At 39.2% G+C, this 20,690-nt stretch overlaps 1 protein-coding gene across 1 annotated transcript in view; it reads left to right on the forward strand.

The window, feature by feature from the left end:
* The window catches only part of HDAC9 (histone deacetylase 9), a 1,013,734-nt gene that overhangs the window by 609,530 nt on the left and 383,514 nt on the right, over positions 1 to 20,690 (forward strand). The gene's annotated exons all lie outside the window — the stretch shown is intronic.

Raw genomic sequence — 20,690 nt, forward strand, 5'->3', positions numbered from 1 at the left:
GCTCTCCTACTGAGGCAGCCACAGACAGTCATTCTAATATAATGTGTCACACAGGCCAGGAGAGCATTTTCAATGAATCTGTAAGCAAAACTGGTCTGCACAGTGTTTAGCCACTGCTCTCTGCCATGGTAGCCTTACAAAGGAGAATCCTTTCATTCCTGGAAAATGAAAGGTCCTGAATATCAAAATTCTATCCTTTCTCCTTTGTTTCTATATTACTTACAATTATCTGATAGAGGCATTATATTGAGAAACAATGTCCTGTTTACTGATAATTGGATAGCTAAAAATTGGCTTAGTATGTAAGTGTGCTGTCATATTCCGATATAAGCAAAACAGGGCTTCCCAGGTGGTACTAGTGGTAAAGAACCCACTTGCCATTGCAGGAGACATAAGAGATGGGAGTTTGATCCCTGGGTCAGGAAGATCCCCTGGTGGATAAGATGACAACCCACTCCAGGATTCTTGCCTGGAGAATCCCATGGACAGAGGAGCCTGGTGGGCTACAGTCCCTGGTGTTGCACAAAGTCGGACACAACTGAAGCGACTGAGCATAAATGAAACAAAACCTCATAGGCAAAGGTCTAATCATCTTTCTGATAGTAAGAGAAGGGGATCTTGATCATGTGCTCACCTTATTGCAGGTGGGATTAGAGATGTTTTCTCATCTTTGGCCTCTATCTTAACAAGGCAGATACATGAAGGTAGCATGGACTGAAGAGCACGATACTGAACACAAATTCCCCCAGCCCAACCCTTTGCAGTGTTCACAAATGACATGTATGTGTGTATATTGGGGTGAGGGTGGCTGGGAGTGCCAGCTGCCTCTCCAGTCGTCATTTGCTGCACTGCAGATTGTATTACACTATATTTCAGACTCTTTCTATTAGTATATCATCAGGTTAATGCCTATCTTACTGCTTCAGTATTTCTCTAAATTTATCAAATTATCTTAAATAAAATGAGTCTTGTCAGAGGAGAACTGATTTTTCTCCTTGTATAATGGCATATTACTCCTTGTCCTCAATGTCATTCTGTACATTTACTGTATTATGGTAGAGTTATGTTGATTTGTTTCTTTTGTGGCATATTAGCACAGCTTAAAATTACCAGGTATTCTTGAAACATGATCCAGTATGAAAGGAAAGGCTGGGAATTCTTACTGTTCACCTCACAATATTTTGCTCTAGAATTAGATTCATTTAGAAAAGTAGTAGTTGTTGTTATTTAATTGCTAAGTCATGTCCGATTCTTTTGCAACCTCACAGACTGTAGCCTGCCAGGCTTCTCTGTCTGTGGGAAGAAAAGTAACATCTGATTGTGAATGCACTTTCTGCTACTCGGTTCTATTTCCTAGAACTATATGGAGATGTATTCTCTTACAGGTATATGAGGTAAATTGATCCCTTTGAAATCACCATCTACAGATGATTTCTATGAATACCTTTAAGAATATTTTGGAATGCATTTTTTTATGATCTAGAGTTCCCACTACTTCAAACTCAAGTGGTATGTTAATATTGGACGGAATTATTGTATTTTAGTATCACACTCAAGATTTTGACAGGCAGATGCTAAGCTCAGTCACATGAAAGAAACTAAGATGGAAAGCAGGCATTTGCATTTCAGAAATGAGAAAAGCAAATCTTATCAGAGACCTTCTTCCATGTGGAGCTGATTCTTTGGACTCTGTTAAGAATTCCTTCCAAAATTAGAAACAAACCTATACTACATGTTTGTACAGTGGTTTGATTATTAAATCTTGTCTTAATTAGGCAAAATGAAGCCCAGAAAACTTCAAAGTACAAAGCTGATCTTTATATATTAACCTCTCTCAACTTGGGTGTTTAGATTACTCAAGCAGGTCTCTCCTTGGCTTTTCTCCTTGTATGTATTCCATATGTTTAATCAAGAATCAAGATGGCATATGCACACTGGGTATTCTCCAGATTTTGAAAATATTTCACCTGTCCTCAATTGTCTAAGGGAATAGAGAGGAATTTTCTTAAATAAATATTGAACTCCATCCCATTCTATGGTATTCACAATAATAGAACCACTAATGAGTGAATCGCTACTGTTCACCTTTTCCATGAGGTAATGAAAACATTTATTTCATGTCAGGAGAAGGCAAACTTATATGCCAAAAGAGAACAGGTTTCTGCATAATAATATATTTATGGGTATCATGTAGAATAACCATTAATGGGAAATAACCACAGAAACTTTAGTTTATATCTTTTCTCCCTTCTGTTATCATGGACAAATCTTTAGTGACTTATCAAACAGCCAAATAGTTGGCATCATAAACACATAGTCCTTACTCTCCTGTGATATTTATTACAGCAGGAAATATAGGCACATATGCAGATATAAGTGTATAGATGACGTATTTTATATGTCTTTTCCTTTTATTCCCTCCAATTTGCTTTATGGTTCTTTTTTGAGGAATTTAGGAACTTTGAGGAAAAATGGAGTGAGAAGAAAGAAAAAATAAGCAGATTTATCTCTAAATTTACATCATATTAAATATGATTAGCCTTCCTGGTATGAAAATTTTAATGACTGATTTGAATTGCTAATAATCTTTAGAAGAATTAGAAGCAACAGTATACTTTTTCAGAGCAGTTTGTACAGTGATCAACTTACTAAATTTTAAAGACTTTCTCATATCTTGCTGTTATTTGAATGCATTTATGAAAGCAGTCAGTCATATTTGTTATAACCATACAATGTAAATGTTATTAAGCATACTAAACAATTTGCCTACCTGCTACCTACTACTTAAATGACATTTACATGGAAATTTGTGTGTCATAAGATGCTAAAGCTCATGTAAGTATGCTTTAAGTGCTACTAGCTTAGCAGAACTATCCCTAGAATGGGTTTGTATAGTATTTGTATTGCTTTATCTACCAGAAAAAAATTGGACAAGCTAAAAAAAAAATGAGTGGAAAATGTCAGATTGTTTTATCTTTGCTTATAAGTTTGTATATTTTGTTTTCACTGAAAGCATTTTAAGAAGCTTAACCGTAAGAAAATCATGGCTTACAACATTTGTTCTCTTGTTTTTTTTTTAAAAAAACATTTAAAAAATTCAGAAATGCCTCTAAACAATTTTATCGCTAATATATAGTACCTTCATGTTTAAAAAAATGTTAAAGAAAAGGCTTTTAATATGAGGATCAAAGAAGACTGTTACTCTTGCCAGTATCTTTTAATTTTTTTTATTGGAAAAAAGTGGTTTTCTAAAATAAAATTTTCCTTGTAAATACAAAATAGCAAACAAAAATATAGGAGAGTACTGGTAGTTTTCTTCTGAACCCTTTTCAAGTTTAAATATTGCCACAGATTTTCTGGTAAAAACTATGACTGATGAAAACAAAATACCACAGTTGCTTGGACATTTTTATGATTTTTGAAGGAGTACTGTGACCACTGCCTGATTAATAGTAGGGCAAATGTCGAGTCACATCACTCTCTGAATGATACACAGAAATTTTCCAAAGTATATTCAGGCATCTTTATGGTGAGAAAATTTGACATAGATCTCTGTCCCCCTTCCAAATGACAACATTGTTCTTTGAATTATTTCTTAGTTATAGTATTAATAGCACTATTACTGTCTAATTGTTTCTATTTTAACTAAAATTTTATATCTTTTCTAATACCTATGTTTTTCATATTCATCTTGTCAAATCTGTATGAGAAGAAATTTTAAGAAAATTATTTCTTATTTCAGTACTAATTTGAATGACATAATCTATGCAAGGGGCTTCCCTGGTGGCTCAGCTGGTAAAGAATCCGCCTGAAATGCAGGAGACCCCGGTTTGATTCCTGGGTCAGGAATATCCTGGGGAAGATCCTAGGGAAGATCCCCTAGAGAAGGAATAGGCTACCCACTCCAGTATTCACGGACTTCCCTAGTGGCTCAGATGGTAAAGAGTCCTCCTGAAATGTGGGAGACCAGGGTTCTATCCCTGGGTTGGGACGATGCCCTCTAGGAGTGAATGGCAACCCACTCCAGTATTCTTGCCTGGAGAATCCCCACGGACAGAGGAGCCTGGTGGGCTACAGTCCATGGGGTCGCAAAGAGCCTGACATGACTGAGTAACTAAGCATAACACGAATCTATGTAAGTATCCACTTAGCAAATCATTACTGAATTCTTACTTGATTAGTACCAGACACAATTTTAGGCAGTCAGAAAACAGCACTCAGCATCCTCATGGAACTTAACATATGGGCAGCAGGGGACTGAAATATTCCAGTAAATAGCAATACAATATAGTAAGTATTGGGATAGAGGACATGAGGAAGAAAATTGTTTTCTTTGAGGAAACAAGTTTCAGACTTGTTTAGTTTCTCTCAGGATTATTGTGTGCTGTTTATATGTTTTCCTCTCCCTTCTCTCTGTCTCTGTCTCTCTTTCTGTCTCTTTCGCTCTGTCTTTCCCTCGCTCTCTCTTTCTCTCCCTCCCTTACTCCTTCTCTCTTTCTTTCTTTGTAAAATGCTCTGTGATAAATATCTTATGCATTCCTATGACTGGATATCAGCCAACACTTAAAAAAAAAGCCCACACAAATCATGAGATGATATCTTATACATGTCAAGTTTCACTCTAGATATAAGTATTTATTATATATTTGTTACTATGATACTTAGGCATTTTGACATGAGTGCTATTTTATCATAATAAAAATATATCTAAGACAAGAGCAGTAAAGGGGAGGCTGAGCAGATGTCCTGCGTTGCCCTTATTAAAACAGGTAGATTTTATGTCTGACAAGCAAGGCATGAATATAATTAAGCTCAAATGCTGGTACAGAGCTAATGGGGAGCGTTCATCAGGTTTGGAAGAGAATTTGACCCTTTATTTGAGTAGTATCTATTGTATTCCTTTTCTTGACATAATTTTCTAGCATAGATGTTACATTTCCTCCTTAACTCCTCATGATTCATACGCATTTCTTGTCCCCAGTAATCCATCCAGAACAGCCTAGAGGAGAATATTCTTTCATGCCTGTAGTCACATAGAAACATAGCATGGTTTTGTGTGTGTGCATATATTTCTTCTTATAAAGTGTCCCTAAAAACATGTCTAAATTTTGAGCGAAGTGTATATTTTCCCAAGGAGATTAATTTGAACAACAATTACATAGACATTTACAATCCCAAAAGTTTACATATTTTGAAGTCACACTTCATAGTAATTCATTTTATTTTATTTTATTTTCATATTAGTTTATTTTAATAAGGTGAATTCTATCCATGCCTTACTTGTAAGATGAAAATTTTGCGAATAATTACATAAGGACCATGTACCAATTTTTGCTTTTTTGCTACACCTGTTTCTCCTAGTGTGTCTTTTCCTCCCAATCTTTTACACAACTTGCATCTCTCCAGGAAGTTTCCCAAAGGATCTTTAGGGATAGGTTCCTTTAAGTAGTGCCAGCTCTCTTCTCTGTATAGGCTCTTCCATGAGCTGGGACACCATGCCAGCATTCTTATGTATATCATCTCCTCAAACTATAATACACTTTTTTTTTTTTTGCTATGAAGAAAGTTAATTTTCTTCTTAGTTCTTTTGTAACTAAGTTGACCAAGATGACCAGATTAGTAGTGGACAGAGCTGGGATGCCAGCATAGGTTGTCTGACAAAAAATCCTGTCCTTAACCTAAACTTGGGCCAGTGATTTTCAGTGTTGCTTTTTATCACCAAGGAGACAAGATTTTCCTAATTTTATTTTTGCCCAAAGTAGGAAACTTACAATGAAAAACATGGCAAACAAACCAACAAAAAAGGAAGGTCATCTTATTTTTTAGGTATTGGTTTGGATTTGCCAGGATGAAGAAATCCCATTTCCTGACCTTGATTCCTAGTTCTCTACGCATTGCCCTCCATCCAGTTACTCCCTTGGAAGTGTCTTTATATGGACCCAGTGGTGGTCCTTCCAGATGTTCTCTTGGGTTTCCAGTGGTGGGGTGTGAACGCAGTAGAGAACCAGCTACAGTAGAGAAATACTACAGCCAGGCATGCTTCATTCCTTTCTCCTGTGTTGTAACATTGCTATGTTTTTTAGATGGGCAGACATTTTCTGACAGGAGTTCTGAGCAAGCCTAAAGCTGAAAAATCAACTGACTTCATCAGGTTCAACTGAAATGCAAATGTTGGCATCTCATCTATGAGTGGTTGGAAAATGTCTTTTTTTAAGTTTTGAAAAATGGATGAGTAGAAACTTGAACTGGGCTTTCATTTAGGAAAGTCAGCATTACTGTTGTCAGGTTTAATTTCTCTCTATCCACATGACAGCTTGTTTTTATGCAGAGTCTTTAATCACCAATTTAGGATTACATTTTGCCCATTAGATGGATAGTATGTCCAAAAACTTTAGCAGGCATTGAAAAGCAGTCTTAATTTTATAACTATAAAAAGCCTCCTAGATTATTTATCTATCTATAGAGGTTTATAAAAGAAACTTTGACTTTACTCTCAAATAGATGCTATTTTGACATGATTAGCCCAATGTAAATAGATCCTGGTAGGTATGTACTGAGCTTCAAAAAAACCCACTTATGCTGCAGTACCAGCTTACATCATCACAGAGAATCCATATAGAAGCTTTTCATATAATTACAAGTCCATGGTTTAAAATATACAGAAAATGGCTTGTTGCTTTATTATTAGATGTGATGAAATCCTGTGTTTGGAAAAGAAACTAAATGACCATTTCAGTGGATTAATGTGTAACATTCATAAATGTTCCCAGTACTGCTTTCATAACTTGAAGACCAAGGGAAGGACCTCGACCTTTCCTTTTCACTCTGCGCTGTTAATCTAGTCAGAGATGCTTTTATTGAAGGAGAAAAACAATAGTTGGACATGACTATGAGGTAAGAAAATAGGGGGAAGAAAACTATCTGGGGAATTGGACCATGTGAGTGCTTTGACTGATGTTGATTCCAGGAGTTTAAAAGGAGAGGGAAACTAAATAATTTGGTTGTTTCCCAACCTTGACAAATAGTTTCATTTGACAGAATGAAATAATTAAGTCTTACTAAGGAATTTTTAATATAACTAAGTGATTTGTGGACGTAAAAACCACGAATGTGTAGCAGTCGCTTTGTTACAGATTTTGGATGCTTGTAAGTTCTTAATTTTAGGGTTTTTTTTTTTTCCCCTCTGTATCTTTCTTCTCTTTCTCTAAATATTTATGAAAACTAAGGGATTACAGTGACCCTGAAATGTCATACGGCCTGGAGTATTCCCATCCTTCAGGCAGAATTGACTCCAGGGCTATGCTCTCATATCCTAAATATACCACTACTCTCTTGCTATCAGCTTAGTTATATCAACCAGCAATAAAAACTCACTTCTAAAAAATAATTTCCTGGCATGGAATAATTGATGTTCCAAAAAGATTTACTAGCAACCATTACGTTGCATCCTAGAAATTAAAATAAAGGCATGTTTTTCCCCTCGAATGGCTCATAGACTTGCAAGTAGATAATTCTAATCAAAGATAGGTCTACAGAAAACATAGTTCCTATGAATTGCAAAGTCTAGAATGCTGGGTAGCCTTTGCAACAGAAGTTTCTGATGCCCTGCACAATTATTTGTTTGTTTTGCCATTATGGCCAAACTGTACCCTCTTTGTCCTCCAATGCTCTGATCTATACATTTTAGAGGTTTTTAGTGAGAACTACATGAGAAGATGTTCTGAAAGTGCTTTGTAAACATAGTAAGAAATCCTTACATTTAACGCAGTATTTATATTCTTTATAGCACCAAGTAAGATCATGGCATCCGGTCCCATCACTTCTTGGGAAATAGATGGGGAAACAGTGGAAACAGTGTCAGACTTTATTTTTTGGGGCTCCAAAATCACTTCACATGGTGACTGCAGCCATGAAATTAAAAGACACTTGCTCCTTGGAAGAAAATTATGACCAACCTAGATAGCATATTCAAAAGCAGAGACGTTACTTTGCCGACAAAGGTATGTCTAGTCAAGGCTATGGTTTTTCCAGTGGTCATGTATGGATGTGAGAGTTGGACTGTGAAGAAAGCTGAGCGCTGAAGAATTGATGCTTTTGAACTGTGGTGTTAGAGAAGACTCTTGAGAGTCCCTTGGACTGCAAGGGGATCCAACCAGTCCATTCTAAAGGAGATCAGCCCTGGGTGTTCTTTGGAAGGAATGATGCTAAAGCTGAAACTCCAGTACTTTGGCCACCTCATGCGAAGAGTTGACTCATTGGAAAAGACTCTGATGCTGAGAGGGATTGGGAGCAGGAGGAGAAGGGGATGACAGAGGATGAGATGGCTGGATGGCATCACCGACTTGATGGACGTGAGTTTGAGTGAACTCTGGGAGTTGGTGATGGACAGGGAGGCCTGGCGTGCTGTGATTCATGGGGTTGCAAAGAGTCGGACACGCCTGAGCGACTGAACTGAACTGAACTGATAGCACCAAGTTCTATTTTCCTCATTCTGTTAATGAAAGTAGCTCTCTGGAAGTAGTAGGATATTTCTAAGACACACATTTCTCACTTCCCTCAGTATTGCATCAAGCTACTTTGTTGTAAACCAGACCACTAAATTTTGTTCCAGCTATCTCTTGTATCTTTGTATTCATCATGAAGCTGACCTTGTTTTTCTCTTTGAAACAATATTATGTTAGTTATTGAATTTTTAAAATTTATTTTAATTAGAAGCTAATTACTTTAAAATATAGTGGTGGTTTTTGCCATACATTGACATGAATCAGCTCTGGGTGTACGTGTGTTCCCCATCCTGAACCTCCCTCTCACTTCCCTCCCCATCCGATCCCTCAACGTCATCCCAGTGCACCAGCCCTGAGCATCCTGTCTCATGCATCGAACCTGGACTGGCGATCTATTTCATATATGATAATATACATGTTTCAATGTTATTCTCTCAAATCATCCCACCCTTGCTTTCTCCCAGAGTCCAAAAGTCTGTTCTTTACAATGAGTTATTGAATTTTTTATTGAGGTATAATTCACACACTGTAATTTATTTTCCTTTTGCTGTGTAGTTGAATGATTTTTGACAAATGCACATCATCACATAATCACCACAATCAAGATATAGAACTATTCCCTCAACTTCCAAAATAGCCCTGTGTTCTCCTTTGTAGTCAGTCCATACTCTTACTTCCAACCCTTGGCAAAGTAAAAATTTTGACCATTTAGGGAACATAAAATAAATCAAAAGTATGAAGGATGGTATATTGTTTTTTCTTTGTTATACCTTAAATTTTTTTTTAATTGGAGGATAATTGCTTTACAATGTTTTATTGGTTTCTGCCATACCTCAACTTGTATCAGCCACAAGGATATGTATGTCCCCTCCCTCTTGAACACCCCTCCCATCTCCCTCCTCACCCCTCTCTCTGGGTTTTCACACAGCACTGGGTTGAGTTCCGTATGTCACGCAGCAAATGTCCAAAATATGCAAGCAGCTCATACAGCTCAACACCAGAAAAACAAACAACTCAATCAAAAAATGGGCCAAAGACCTAAACAGACATTTATCCAAAGAATTTGTAAAGACATACAAACGGCCAAAAAATACAGGTAAAGGTGCTAAACATCACTCATTGCTGCTGCTGCTGCTGCTAAGTCACTTCAGTCGTGTCCAACTCTGTGTGACCTCATAGACAGCAGCCCACCAGGCTCCCCCATCCCTGGGATTCTCCAGGCAAGAACACTGGAGTGGGTTGCCATTTCCTTCTCCAATGCATGAAAGTGAAAAGTGAAAGTGAAGTCGCTCAGTCGTGTCCGACTCTTTGCGACCCCATGGACTGCAGCCTACCAGGCTCCTCCGTCCATGGGATTTTCCAGGCAAGAGTACTGGAGTGGGGTGCCATCACCTTCTCCAAAACATCACTCATTAGAGAAATGCAAATCAAAACTACAATGAGGTGTCACCTCACACAGGTCAGAATGGCCGTCATTTAAAAAATCTACAAACAATTAATTCTGGAAAGAATATGGAGAAGGGAATCCTCTTGCACTGTTGGTGGGAATGCAAGTTGGTAGAGCCGCTATGGAGAACAGTATGGAGATTCTGTTAAAAGACTAGGAATAGAACTACCATATGACCCAACCATCCCACTACTGGGCATATACTCTGAGAAAACCATAGTTGAAAGATAGGCATGTGCCTCAATGTTTGCTGCAGCACTTTTTACAACAGCTAGGACATGGAAGCAACCTAGATGCCCATTGACTCATGAATGAATACAGAAATTGTGGTACATATACACAACAGAATATTGCTCAGATTAAACACACACACACATATTTGAGTAGTCCTAACCTCATACGAAGAGTTGACTCATTGGAAAAGACTCTGATGCTGGGAAGGATTGGGGGCAGGAGGAGAAGGGGACGACAGAGGATGAGATGGCTGGATGGCATCACCGACTCGATGCACATGAGTTTGGGTGAACTCCGGAAGTTGTTGATGGACAGGGAGGCCTGGTGTGCTGCGGTTCATGGGGTCGCAAAGAGTCGGACACGACTGAGCGACTGAACTGAACTAAATGAAGTGGATAAACCTAGAGCCTAATATACGGAGTGAAGTAATTTAGAAAGAGAAAGGATGGTGTGTTTTAAGAGCATGTAGACATCAGCCCTAAATGATCTAAACCATAAAATGTTCAAGCAAGAAGAGACATAAGGGAATCTTTGCCGAGGTCAGAAGCTCATAGTCTATGGACTGGATCCATTCCGTTGAACTGATGTCTTTGGGCTGCCTAGTGTCTTAAAAAGCACTCAATCTTTAAAGAAAGATTTCAGATACAAATCTAGATTTCTGGCATTGATGAAAAATTGAAAAGTCTGGCTACACTGAGCCCATGGCATTTTTCACATGACATTTATTGTCGGGGTTTCTTCTTGGTTGTCTTTTTTAAAGAGGACTGGTACTGTTTCCCAGTTTACCACAGCAAGGGACTGATGAATAGGGAGAAAGCGAGCTGTTTACCAGTCAAGTGATCAGAAGCTCCCTGGCTCTGAGACCTTGTCTATTCTGAGACACAGTCCAAAAACAGTAATCAAAGGGTGAGCGAAGGAACCTAGCATGCCTCTCCTCACTGTGCCACTATTCATTACCCTTAAATAAAGGAAAAAAAGAAAACTTTCAAAGTGTACTGTCAACTGAAGATCAGGAAGGAGGTTATCAGGGGAAAAATCCTATTATGTAATATGAAAGGGCATAAAATTACCCAGTGATGTAACAGAAGGAAAAATAGTTCATCTGTGTTGTAGTTAAGAAATGCCCCCAATAGTCTGGCTGCGGATTTTATGTTCTCAAAAGTCAGTCTGTGTGTTTCCACTTTTGCCCACCTAAATCCAACCTTAGGTAGCTTCCAGAGCAGTCCTTTACAAATGCAAATCACGCTGTGTCAAGCACTTGCTTAAAAGTCCCCAGTTTTGTTCCTTATAGTTTGTAGGATAAAATCCATATATCTTTGCAGAGGCCCACAAGGCTCTTGCCCCCTCATTGACTTTATTTCCCAACTCCCTTCCCGTACCCGCTGAGCTCCCACCACATTGGCCTCCTGTCTGGTGTGTGGGCAGTCAGTCTCCTTCCATCTCATGAAACGAACTGCTAGTCACAGTTCTGGTGGAATGTTTAACCTCCAGGTATTCTTAATACTCAGCTCAAACCTCACCTCTTCAGAGGGTCCTTCCTTGCTCATGCAGATTAGGCACACTCACTCCTTCCCCTCTGTTCCTGTCACATTAAGTTCCACTCTTCAGTTGTTTATTTTTTATTTCTCCTTTAGACAGTTTAGTTCAGTTCAGTCACTCATTCATGTCTAACTCTTTGCGACCCCATGAATTGCAGCACACCAGGCCTCCCTGTCCCTCACCAACTCCTGGAGTCCACCCAAACCCATGTCCATTGAGTCGATGCTGCCATCCAACCATCTCACCCTCTGTCGTCCCCTTCTCCTCCTGCCTTCAATCTTTCCCAGCATCAGGGTCTTTTCCAATGAGTCAACTCTTCGCATGAGGTGGCCAAAATATTGGTGTTTCAGCCTCAACATCAGTCCTTCCAATGAACACCCAGGACTGATCTCCTTTAGGATGAACTGGTTGGATTTCCTTGCAGTCCAAGGGACTCTCAACAGTCTTCTCCAACACCACAGTTCAAAAGCATCAATTCTTTGACGCTCAGCTTTCTTTATAGTCCAACTCTCACATCCATACATGACCACTGGAAAAACCATAGCCTTGACTAGACGGACCTTTGTTGGCAAAGTAATGTCTCTGCTTTTTAATATGCTGTCTAGATTGGTCATAACTTTCCTTCCATGGAGTAAGCGTCTTCTAATGTCATTGTTGCAATCGCCATCTGCAGTAATTTTGGAGCCCAGAAAAATAAAGTCAGCCACTGTTTCCACTGTTTCCCCATCTATCTGCCATGAAGTGATGGGACCAGATGTCATGATCCTAGTTTTCTGTATATTGAGCTTTAAGCTTTTTCACTCTCCTCTTTCACTTTCATCAAGAGGCTCTTTAGTTCTTCTTCACTCAAACCTGTATGCAGGTCAGGGAGCAACAGTTAGAGCTGGACGTGGAACAACAGACTGGTTCCAAATAGGAAAAGGAGTAAATCAAGGCTGTATATTGTCACCCTGCTTATTTAACTTATATGCAGAGTACATTATGAGAATCGCTGGGCTGGAGGAAGCACAAGCTGAAATCAAGATTGCCAGGAGAAATATCAGTAACCTCAGATATACAGATGACACCACCGTTATGGCAGAAAGTGAAGAACTAAAGAGCCTCCTTGAGACAGGATCTTGCCTAACTGACCACTCTCTTCCCAGGGCCTGGCATATATAGCAAGTGCTCAATAAAGATTTGTTGAAGGAATAAAAAAATGGGTAACTTTAACTAGCTGGGAGGAGGAAATTTTTTAGTCTCCTTTCCAGAAGTGAACAGTTATGGAATATTAGGATGTTTTAAGAGCCAAATGAAGGGTATTTTAATTGCAGGCATTGTTTTGGACAGTCAATTAAAGTTATAAAAATGAATACACTTTCATTAAGAATTCACTTGGACCCTAGATCAATTTTATGTCTCTTCAGTATTGGCAAGAAAGGATGTTTTTCAGTTTAGACCTTTAATTAATGTGAATAATGGACCAGTACTTAGAAAGTTTTTCTCTCTTGTTAGTTAACTTTTATTCTTCTGATTTCTTCCTTAAAGTGCACAGAATGACATGGAGTATTTTGTCTTAAGTCAGAGTTCTTCTCTAAGTAGGCCTCTCGATTTGAAAGCCCTCCAAACTCTGCATGTTGTTTCTGAGAACAGTTGGTACATAACCTAGTCTATTTGTGAGTTGAGACAGAATTTTATCATTATTTTTAAATCTAGTTTCCTTGGAGCTTAAGAGAAAGGTTTTATTTTCCGAAAGAAGGATTGTACATGTATTTAAAAGAAAAAAAAATGCTTGTCCTGTTGCCATTCCCCAAGAAAATCTGTCTTAAAATCTGAGGCAAAATAAAAAAGTGATGAGTACGGTCAAAGGTCATTTTGCATAGTTTAATTCAAACACTTGTGCTGAATGATTTGTTGACAATTTCAGAAAATCAGATGTCTATCCGAAACAGATTTACTCCTTATATACTTCTGTGCTTAGTTTGATATTCATTTCTGAAAATATTTGTGGGGACATGAGGGATTTCTGTGGCTAAATTTAAAAATAAAAAATGTTTAAAGATATTTTATTCAAAAACACTATGCTTATGTTAGCTTCTAGACTTATATCAAACAATGTACCTTACACATTGAATTAAATGGCTTAAGGTGTAAAGATTAGCAGCACAATCTTTAAATATTATTTAACGAATTTTACACCATTTGCTAATAGAATATAGAGTGTTCAACATGGAATATAAAACATTGAAATTATGGACTTGCTATATTTATTACCCTGGCAGGGATTGATAAGAATTGAAGAATCAAGTTGTAATACTTGAAGGTATTAGAGATTTGGATAAATGATCATGCTGTCTGGTCTGTAAAATCTCCATTGTGAGCCTGTATGTGTGTGCTACAAATGCAGAATGGTCATGGACCGCCTGCAGCCTTCTTAGTGTTCGATACACTTTCTGTACTGAACTGACTCATTTGAAAAAACCCTGATGCTGGGAAAGATTGAAGGTGGGAGGAGAAGGGGATGACAGAGGATGAGATGGTTGGATGGCATCATCGACTCGATGAGCATGAGTCTGAGTGAACTCCGGGAGTTGGTGATGGACAGGGAGGCCTGGCGTGCTGCAGTCCATGGGGTCGCAAAGAGTCAGACATGACTGAGTGATTGAACTGAACTGACACTTGCTATACAGTGGCATGGAAGATCCCCTAGAGGAGGGCATGACAACCCACTCCAGTATTCTTGCCTGGAGAATTCCATGGAAAGAGGAGCCTGACAGGCTGCAGTCCATAGTGTGGTAAAGAGTCGGACACGACTGAAGCGCCTGAGCATGCACACACAGCATGGCGAATACAGAGCCACACTGACGGGTGAGAATGAGCAAAGATAAAAGGAGCAGAAGCAGCAGCTCAGCCTTCATCTTCTTCATCTCAGCTGGGCTCCCCACCAGAGTAACTCACCTGGTGTCAGACGAATGACACAGGGTGTGTTTTACAGATGGAGCCTCAGCCGAGATTACACAGGCGTACACATTTATCTGTCACACAGATGTTTCTTCTTGTGTTTTCTAGCCAGCAAGGCAACGGCTTGGCTTTGCTGGGGGATCACCTCCAGATGTTCAACCAAAAAGAGACCCTGCTACCCCACTGAGAGTCAGCAGACAGCTCCTCCCTGTAGCTGGGGCCTCTGAGCGACAATATGAATTAGAAAAGGGTTAACCCATACCTTCTTGGTAATGGTCATAGTTGTAGTTCAAAAACACATAGAGCACAGCATAGTCCAAACACTGGATTTCCTCGTAAATAGTCAGAAACTTGCAAATCACATCAAGTAACTCTTTATTTTTAAAATCCAAAATAAGTCAAACCTGGCAGGTGGATCTTCTGAGTCTTTTGTTTGCATATTTTCTTGATGTTAATTGCTAATTTTTCCACTCAGCAAATTTGACTATTTAAGCAAAATCAGCTTGAGTCAGATACCTCAAATAAAATAAGAAGTTTAGATTAACTCCCTCTATGCATTTGTAGTTTGCAAAATTGTCTCCAGTAGATCCCATTTATTTCTTTTGTATTTTTAGAAACTTCACAAAGAGCACACTTTATTCCAGAAATGGTGAAAAATACGTAGTTATTATTCATGTGGATGTTGGCATTCACTTTATAACCTGGGCAGGGGGCAGGGGCGGAACGTGTCAAAGTTTTATTGCTAAGTACAAATTAAGTTTTCAGATATTTATGAAGACAAGTGATAGAGAAACAAGGATAAATTCTAGATTTTTGATTTGTGCAACTGGGTTATGGTGTTTACTCAAAGAAGGAAAATTTGGTGATCAATACATTTGGGTACAAATGGAATAAAGGTTATCTTTGAGCTACTTAAAGTTTTTGATACCTATTGGAGATTTTATTTTTTATTTTATTTTATTTTTAAACCTGAAACACTGTATTAGTTTTGCCAAACATCAAAATGAATCCGCCACAGGTATACCTATGCTCCCCATCCTGAACCCTCCTCCCTCCTCCCTCCCCACACCATCCCTCTGGGTCCTCCCAGTGCACCAGCCCCAAGCATCCAGTATCGTGCATTGAACCTGGACTGGCAACTCGTTTCATACCTGATATTACACATGTTTCAATGCAATTCTCCCAAATCTTCCCACCCTCTCCCTCTCCAACCGAGTCCATAAGACTGTTCTATACAGATCTAAGGGATAACATTAGGCAAGCAGCTGAATTATGTAAGTTTGGAGTTGAGGGGAGACATTGGAATTGTTTATATGAATTCAGTTGTCGTTGGAATATAGCTGTTTCAGAATGGAAGGTATAAAATGTTCTAGGTGTCTTTTCTGGAGATGATTTGGCTTTTGGGGGGCATGAAATCCGTTCTGTATAAAATAAGAATTTGAAGAATGTTGTTAGAAAATTTTCTACTCCAACATTTTATATCTATATGATCTCCACTCATAAGTCACTGTTTTGTATCAAGAAATGTTTCTTTTACAAACCATTAAGGAATTCTGCCCTTGGAAGAAAATTGTTTTGCCATCTGGCCTTCTCATCCAGTTATCACAGCATTATCCATGCTGGCACTTACTTCTCTCGTATTTCAAGTCCAGCAGAAGTGTAGATGAAGCCAGAGGCACTGGAACAAACAGCACTGTTTCTGCGTTGCACGCTGGAAATCGTTATACACACTTTTGTGTGTGTCGCTGTGTCAACGAGGTGGTAAATACTGATCAAATTTGATTCGTGGACTAAATGATGTGATTTCTGGGTACTCCAGTGACTTCAGGAGTACATTAACAGATTAGATTTTCTGTTAAAGGTTTTCAGTTTAAATGAACATATGAAATATTCTGTGAACACTCAGCATTTTGTCAGTATTAAAGGTTTTCTTTGACATATTTTCTATCTATGGGAAATTGTATTTCAGTAAATTCACATACATCTTGTCTATTCTTTGACTGCACCACCATTAGTAATACAAATCTTACTTTCAAAGATGCTTTAATTTTGTCATGTTTTCTTTTCAAAAGTGCTTCATCCTGACTGCTCCTGTTAATATCTGATTTCAAGTGCCACTGGATTTGGTATTTATGCAGCCATTACTGACTTTAACAAAAGAGATTTCAGTCAATTAGGGTTTCCCCAGTGGCTCAGCAGTAAAGAATCTGCCTGCAATGCAGGAATCACAGGCGATACAGATTTGATCCCTGGGTCGGGAAGATCCCCTGGAGGAGGGCATGACAACCCACTCCAGTATTCTTGCCTGGAGAATCCCATGGACAGAGGAGCCTGTCAGGCCACAGTCCATAGGGTTGCAAAGAGTCAGACCTGACTGAAACAGCTAAGCACACACGCAGTGTGGCTGAAAGCCTGCTGCTGCTGCTAAGTCGCTTCAGTCATGTGCGTCTCTGTGCGACCCCATAGACGGCAGCCCACCAGGCTCCGCCGTCCCTGGGATACTCCAGGCAAGAACATTGGAGTGGGTTGCCATTTCCTTCTCCAATGCATGAAAGTGAAAAGTGAAAGTGAAGTCCCTCAGTCGTGTCTGACTCTTAGCGACCCCATGGACTGCAGCCCACCAGGCTCCTCCGTCCATGTGATTTTCCAGGCAAGAGTACTGGAGTGGGGTGCCCTTGCCTTTTCCGGGATGAAAGCCTAGTTTGAGTGAATTCTAAAGAGACTGTGAGAAGAAAAATGAAGACAATGAAGAGAAATAATTCAAGGAGATTTACTGTGAAGGAAGGTACATAATGTGTTTTTTGTTTTGTTTTGTTTTTGTGAGAGGGTGAGGGTGGGACCAAGGGAGGTTACATTTAAGACGGATAGTAAGACTGAAGGTGTCCAAGTGGAAGTACTCCAGCAGAGATGGGAAATGAGTGATGGAGAGCAGGGTGGAAAATTGCAGGGATGGACAGGACCCAGAGCATTAAGCTGAGGGCTGGACTAAGATAGGGATGCAGACCTTTCTTCCACTATCATGTGAGTAAGGGTGAGTGGGACAGCTTGGTAGCAGAATTTTGAATTTCTCTATTTTTAAATGTCTGTTTTCTCACTGAAATAAGCAAAAATAGCAGGAGTGAGTAAAAGGTCTAGATAGTAGGAGTTTGAGGAGAAAGGAGGAACTTTGAAGTAGTCATTGAGAGAGTGAGAGAAAATTAGCTAGAGAAATGTAGTTATTTCCAGTCAGCACTGAGGGTCCATTTGAGGGTTATGATCACGGATATGAAGCAAAACACTCAGCGTGATTGTAATTTGTTTATTTGTTTCCTAGCTTACTCAGCTGCTTGGGTTTGGCAGAGATTTAATATTAACCAAGGTTGGAAGTCTTACTCATACAGGAAAATCCATATTGAAAAGGGCAAGGGAGTTTAAGATAGTAATAAGGGAGTGATTTTTAATGGTGAAGAATGGAACCCAGTCTAGCAAGGAGGGAAGTTGAAGAACAAGGGTGGTGGGGGTGACAGGCAGGGAAAATGTGGTAGGTTCAATAGCTTGGAGAACCCTGCAGAGGTGAGGAGTGGTCGGGGTCAAAATATTCTGAGGATGAGCCCGAGGAAACAAATGATGTCCGAAACTGAGGTTTAAGAGCATGTACAGCCACCAACAAAGGCCAGGCCACTGGGAGCGGAAGTAGAGTGGAGGATAAGACCATTGGCGGTTACAAGGTCAGGACACTGAGAGGCCATGCTGGAACTGAAGCTGAGGAGAGAAATAGCAACAGAAAAGTCTTTTTACTTAGCAGGTGGTATCTGTGACTTCCTCTTGGTTATTAAATACTCCCTGTGGTCAGACATCCAGAAGCTAGACAAGATGCAGTCACCCCTAGGAAGCAGGAACTTTTGACGTGGCATTTCCTGGACACTGGTCACACGTGCTCCCTGGCTGACCTTCATGAATGGCCCTTAGTTCCTGTCCTATAGCCACACATCCATAGAGTTTTGCTTTTTTATCCTCTTGCCCTCCCAGAGGCTCTTACGGGGAGGATCTTTTGACCGCCTTGTAAAGGCATCTGTTTGACCCACCAGTATCGTTGGCTCATCAGCCCTGATGAACTAGCTCCCATGAACTTTTCCAGCTAAACTGGGTATCAAGAGGGGGAATTTCCACAGCTCAGCAAGCATACATCCAGAAGACAAATTGCAACAATCTTCTGGAAGATAGTGTCTCGAAGGGACTCTTGCAGTCTCCTTCACCTGACTGATATGTTTTCTAATTTAATGTCTTCTCCCTACAAAATCCTCTAACCTGCTCTTAATGTTGTCTTACGTGAGTGATGAGGTCAAGCTAGCAAGCCTGGCTGGTGATCTCTTTATTTGTGTCTGTCCACCTCTCTCTTGAAGAATGAGTGGATGTTTGTCACTGAATGTTCTTATCCCTGGTGTCCCAGATAAACCTGGAGCTTTTCAGTTAAAACCCTGCTTCTTTTCTATGGTGTTACATGTTCTTTTTCTAGCCAATTAAGTGAATTGTATAGTCAGAATTCAGGAATAATACATTGTCTCTTTTCTCCAAAATCTCAGTCTTATGTATGTTTTATCCTAAGTTATATTTTATTTCTCTAGAATCTTATTCACAGCTCAAATATATTATAAACTGGGTCACTCTTTCCAGAATCATCTTCCAGCATTCTCTCCCTGTCTTCCTGTGCTCAAACCGCATTGACCTTTCAGTTGCTCAGACACACTGGGCTCTCCTCCAGTCCATACACTGTGCCTTTTGCCAGAAGTGCTCCCTCCCCTGATTTCCACTCCTCACACACATCCAACTCCTCCTGTCCATCCTTCATCTCTGATGTCTCAGCCTCCTCTGTGAAACTTTCCTAATCGTCTCCCTCCTGTTTCAGCTAGTGTATATTCTTATAACACTCTGTATTGCTCCCTTTTTCATTTACCATACTTGAAAATAAGAATAAATTTGTGCATCTGTTTGGTGCCTTTCTAACACTCGAAACTGAAAGCTCCCTGAGGGCAGGGCACTGGCTTTTTCCCCAGTGCCTAGCAGGGTGTCTGAAACATAGTGGGCACTCAATAAATACTTGCTGAACAAATGAATGAAAACTCCCAGTATAATTCTTACTACAGTGAAATTGAAGGGCTTTGTCAGCATATGCAAGGCCATTTGAGGTTGTGAGCAGAGGAGGAAAGTCTGAGGTTAAGACACCCTTCAAAATTTGAGTCCTTATATATTCTAAACCTACAGGATGTGTCTAGTTTTGAAAAACATAGGTGTGAGTGGGAGATAAATTTGAATTTTTTAATAGAAAAGTCTGTATTCATGATTTTTGTGTTGGTATTCTAAGCGTGCTGCTCATCATAATAGTTGGTATGTTGCTTAAATGGGCACCGACTCAGCAGGAAATTCTAACCACTCTTTGAAACACAGTTCAGGATCTGGAGATAACCAGTCAGTAGGCTCCTTGTTAAATGAAACAAAAGGCCTGTGTGAGATGAAATCATCTTGAGAATTTTTCCCCATGTAACAAGTTTTTATACCATGGCATTTTGCTATTGTTCAATTTAGGTGTATTGCCAATTATCTTTTTAAATTATAATTCATACACTTCTAGAGATTAAATATGATTTAATTTACAAAATAAAATGTCAAAATAGTAATTTTCAAATTCAAAAATGATTCCTTGTTATGTTCGTATTCTTTAATTTATATTTGGATATTAATAAAAAATTTTGTGCTATCACTAAATTCTGCATCTTTTTGAAGTTCAAGATATCAAAGTCAATATTTCCATTTTTCAGAAGTATACATAGGTCCTTTATCATTTGACCATTTAGGTATAGGAAAATTAACAGACAAGAAACACTCTTAGAATTTGTGCTTCTGTCTTATACCTGGTTGCCATTTATTGGAAAATGAGATTGGGGAAGTTTTTCATTACCTTTCTATTATTTCTGTTATACTTCTTCTTTTAGCAAAAAAAAAAATTCTCAGGTTTGCCTGGATTAAATTGATTCATTACAACCTGTCCT

This window comes from Bubalus kerabau, chromosome 8 (genome assembly GCF_029407905.1).
Source record: "Bubalus kerabau isolate K-KA32 ecotype Philippines breed swamp buffalo chromosome 8, PCC_UOA_SB_1v2, whole genome shotgun sequence".
Taxonomy (NCBI): domain Eukaryota; kingdom Metazoa; phylum Chordata; class Mammalia; order Artiodactyla; family Bovidae; genus Bubalus; species Bubalus kerabau.